Source organism: Chrysochloris asiatica, unplaced genomic scaffold, assembly GCF_000296735.1.
Source record: "Chrysochloris asiatica unplaced genomic scaffold, ChrAsi1.0 scaffold00200, whole genome shotgun sequence".
NCBI classification, from domain to species: Eukaryota; Metazoa; Chordata; class Mammalia; order Afrosoricida; family Chrysochloridae; genus Chrysochloris; species Chrysochloris asiatica.
In genome coordinates, this window is record NW_006408718.1 from 5,247,648 (window position 1) to 5,252,950 (window position 5,303).

Consider the following 5,303-nt stretch of genomic DNA (forward strand, 5'->3'; position numbering starts at 1 on the left):
TCTGAGCAGTGGCTGGTGAGCTGGAACCACCCACCTTGCAACTCATACCAACCTTGCAGTCCGGTGCATTAATCCTCAGCAGTGACTGGAAATTTGAAAAAAAAAAAAAAATACAATTGATTTGAGAAATATGGGGTCAAGTTTGGGAGCCCTTTGCACAGAATTGGAACCATTTACCTCCCAAAATAGAGAAATAAATTATACATTTTAAGATATTATGTTCTTAATGTCAACCAATTTCAGTGCTACATACTTGATAGCTGAAATTATATAAGATTTTGATTTGACTATTTTAACAAGATAGAATGCTTTTTACTTTGTCACATTAAATTTCACTAAAATAGTCAATTCAGAGTCTCAATTCCATGAGATTTTGCCAGTAACAGATTCCTCTTCTTTCTTTCTCTGCCATCTGCTAAGATCTTCCCCTGTCTATATTATAGTTCATTCTCCTCCCCTTCATACATACCCCAGTCCATCTGCAGCAGAAAAGAAAATGGAGATAAGTAGTTTCCTCTGAAGGACACCAACCAGGTCTTGAATGTTAATTCACTCCACATATCACTTGCTAACCTTAATCACATATTCACCACTAGTTTCATAAAAGGCTACAAAATATTGACTCTATCTTGGAGACTATGTGTTCAGTTGAATCCCAGAGGTTTCATTATTAAAAAGAAGGAAAAAAGAATGCATACCAGGGGATAATTAACAACCCATGTCACATATATACTATCATAGCAGGTATCAAAGTGTGCTCTGATTGTTTACTTTCAATGGTTCAGATAGTTAAAATTCAGAGTGACTAGGTTGCTTGGTAAGCATCACTTAATGTGTAGATTGTGGAACAATGATTACAATCAAGGCATCACTACACTATGTTTTCAGCTATGAAAGATCAAGAGAAAAAATTGCTTGCTACTTGATGTTGTTTTGTAACCAATCAGAAAACAGACAGCTGCAGTGGTCCTGTGTCCTAGGCAAGCATGAATTTTCAGGCAATCTTGTGGGAGGTGACATAATAGGAAAAAAGTTTAAATCATTGGAAATAGTGTCTAGTGTTAGACCCTTGGGGAAAAAAAAAAGTAACAATTTGTTTTCAACTATTTGATTACACAGGCTTCACTGATTCTCATATATGTCCTGGGTAGCTGAAATCTCCACTGTCTAACTATCAGCTCTGCTGAATATAAGTAACATAAATTTACACACAGAACAAATCTATAACTCTGAAAATATGAGAATGACAAAGTAATTAAAAATATAGAAACAAAAAGAATGGAGAAGGCCTAGCAATTTGCCAAAATTTTGAGGTCAGATGTCCACAAGCCATAAAATTGTTTAAATATTATTCTGGGTAAATATAGGAAAGGGTTTCAAAAAGTTCTTGGAAAATGGAATGAAGAGATCATGGAAGTTTTTCCGCAAACTTTTTGAAGCATACTCACATTTATGTTTGGAAGAATTGTTTATATCCGTATTTGAGATTCCTAGGAAAATGATTAAATTATATTAGAGTGTTAAAGAGCAAACATATCATTTTGAGGAATAAGGTGTGCCTGACCCAAGCATGGTATTTTCAATCGGCTCATATGTATGTAAAATTTGGACAGTAAATATGGAGAACCATAGGTGAATTGATGCATTTGAGTTATGGTGTTGGAGAAAAAATATCAAAGGTACCATGGACCTTAAAGTGTTGAAAAGCAAAGATGTCAGCTTGAGGACTAAGGTGTGCCTGATCCAAGCCATGGTATTTTCAATAACTTGCATGTGAAACCTGGATAGTGAATAAGGAAGACCATAGAAGAATTGATGCATATGAGTTATGGTGTTGGAAGAATATCATGGGATGTCAAAGAAACAAACAGATCTGTGTTGGAAGAAGTATATCCAGAGTGTTCCTTGGAGGCCAGGATAGTCAAACTCATCACTCATACTTCAGACATATTGTTAGGAGGGACCAGTCACTTGAGAAAGATATCATTTTTGGTAAGGTGGAGCATTAGAGAAAAAGAGGAAGCCCCCCAGCAAGATGGATTGGCAAAGTGGCAGTATCAATTGGCTCAAGTGTGGCAACAATTGTGCGGTTGGCCCAAGACCGGACAGTGTTTCATTCTGTTGTGCTTAGGGTTGTTATGAGTCTGTATTGACTCGATGGCACCTAACAACAACAACAACACGGACTGCCAGAAGAACAAAAATATCTGTTTCGGATGAATGCAGCCTGAATGATCCTCACAAGTAAAGATGGTAAGACTTTGTCTCTCATACTTCAGACCTGTCATCCCAGGAGGACAGCATGTTTGGTAAAGTGGAGCATCGGTGTAAAAGAAGAAGATCCCAAGGAAATGGATTGACATAGTGGCAGCAACAATAGATTCAAATGTAACAACAATTGTGAGCAGGGCACAGGAGCTGTTGTGCATAGGGTCACAATGAGCCAGATCTGACTTGAGAGCACCTACCAAAAACAAAGAAAATTATCTACATTTTCTAGGAAATGACAAATCTGCTGCAAAAGACTTCCAAAGTGTTCAGAAACAAAGGTGACACTTTGATCCCAAGACTCGATTTTTTCATTTGACTCATATGCATGTGGAAACTGGACAATGAATAAGGAAGACTGAAAAAGAATGGATGACTTTGAATAAGGGTGCTGGCAAAGAATATTAACTATACCATGTCTGTGAGAAAAAAGAACAAATACGTCTTGGAAGAAGTACAGCTAAAATGTTCATTAGAAACAAGAATGGAAGACGTCCTTTCAGTTACATTGGATATGTTTTCAGGGGAGCATGTCCCTGGAGAAGGACATTTTTCTTGGGAAAAAATAATTGTTTAATGCAAGAGAAGAAGACCCTCAATGGGATGACTTGACACAGTGGCAGCAACAATGGACTCAAACTTAGCGATGATTGTAAGAGTGACAGGATTGGGCAAAGTTGTTATTGTTGTTTTTCAGTTGTGTTTAGGGGTCACTGTAAGTTAGACATGATTTGCTTATACCTAAAAACAACATGAACATAGTAAGGCTCAGTGAGAGGGAAAACAATGTTTGGTGTCAGTAACAATATAACTACTAGGGAATGCATTCATTTATAAAGATGATGTATTCAACAGTAAGTACATGAGTACCATCCTCTATGAGTCCTGCTGTGACATTACAGGAAAAGCCTTCAACCACAAGGTCAGTTTGAACTGCAAGGTTGGTTGTTAGCAGTCGCTCCTTGGAATCCCTATACAGGGTTGCTACGGGTTGGATCTGACTCAATAGCAGTTAACAACAAGAAAAATATGACTCCCATTCAGGAGAAATTTCTAAGGCATCATTTTTACAACACTCTTAAGTACTGCTTTTAGGAATCAAATATTGTTTTTTTAAGTTTTATGGATTGAATTATATCTACCCAAAATACGTACCCTAATTATTGAATCCTATTGTTGTTGTTGTTGTTGTTGTTAAGTGCCATCTAGTCAGTTATGGTGTTGGAGGAGAATATTGAAAGTGCCATGGGCTGTCAAAAGAACTAACAGATCTGTATTGGAAGTGCATCCAGAGTGCTCCTTAGAGGCCAAGATGACCAAACTTTGTCTCTCATACTTCGGACATATTGTCAAGAGGGACCAGTTGCTGGAGAAAGATATCATGTTTAGTAAGGTGGCTGGTCAGAGAAAAAGAGGAAGACCTCCAGTGAAATAGATTGGCCAAGTGGCAGCATCAATGGACTCAAGCATGGCAACAATAGTGAGATTGATCGAGGATAGGGCAGTGTTTCGTTCTGCTGTGTATAAGGTTGCTATGAGTTGGCACCGATTCGATGGCACCTAACAACAAGTCAGTTCTGATTCATAGAAACCCTATTTGGGATTTCTGAGAAGCAGCTGCTAGTTTGAACTGCTGACTTTATGGTTCATTGTTCAATGCTGACCCACAGTGCCACACCAGGAGTCCATTTATAATCCACTTTGGATTTGGTTTTCTTTGTTAAGTGGTCATATCAGTGTAGAGTGTGTTTAGAGCTAATCACTTTTAAGTTACAAAAGGAGCAGATTAAGACAGAAAAGGATTCCTAGTGTGGCACTGTAGTATAAGCAATAGATTGCTAATGATGAGGTCAGCAGTTCACTCACCAGCTGCTCTTTAAAACTTTCTATGAGTTAGAACAGAATGGACTTTATGGTAATTAACAACAACAGGGCAGAGAAACCAGCCTAGATGGAAGAAGATAAATGACAAGCCACTTGAAGATCATCAAAGTGCCAAGTATTGTCCCTAAGAACCAATAGAAAGAGAAACTCTTCTCCAAAAGCTGGCTCCTAGAATTCAGACAGTAGCTTCCTAAACTGTGAGAAAATAAAGTTCTGTTTGGTGATGCTACTCATTTGTGGCATGTTTGTTATAGCAGCAGTAGATAAATAGTCAGATATCTAATTTCTTTTTAGAGCCCTTATAGTTTAGAGTCCAATGAGATGGATTGGCCAGATGGCATCATTGATGGCATCAAGTGTGGCGGCGGTAGTGAGGTTGGCCCAGGATCGGACATTGTTTTGCTCTACTGTGCATGGGGTCGCTATGAGTTGGTTCCGACTTGATGGCACCTGACAACAACAACAACATAGTTTTAATGATTTCACTATTCTTTATTAAATTATCATTGTTATTGAGTATCACCCAGTCACTTCCAACCCATAGTAACCCTCTATAGGGATTCAAGGAGTGGCTGGTGAGCTAGAATCGCAGACCCACAGGTTCTAAAATTTTTCATTTATACATCAATCCACCCTAAGGGAAGGTTGTAGTAGGCTTCCATGGTGTATAACTTTGGAAGAAATTAGGGAACTTAAGAATAGAGGGCAACATATATCCCACGACAGGAACCTAGAATCTGAAGACAAAAGATTCCTATATATTTAATAACCTCAAATGCATGCAAAACTTGGACAGTGAATAAAGAAGACTGTTGAAGAACCAATGCATTTGAGTTATGGTGTCAGAGGAGAATATTAAAAGTACTATGGGCTAGGGCAGGAAGTGATGGCAGATAGGGGAGAAGTGCAGTGAGGATCTCCATTAGCATTAACACAGAATATCAGATGGAACAAGTTCAGCGGACAGTCCCAGAGCTCTGAACTACATATAAAAGAATATTAAGAAAGTCTGAAGGCTAACAGCCAGTGGAATTTGTAAAAGAAGCAAGAAATCTAGTGTTTTCTTGTCAGCCAGCCTCAGTGGCTGCCGGAGCAACCAGCTTGAGTTAGAAAGCATGCAGGAAGGATCAGAGTCATTGCAGATGCCTGAT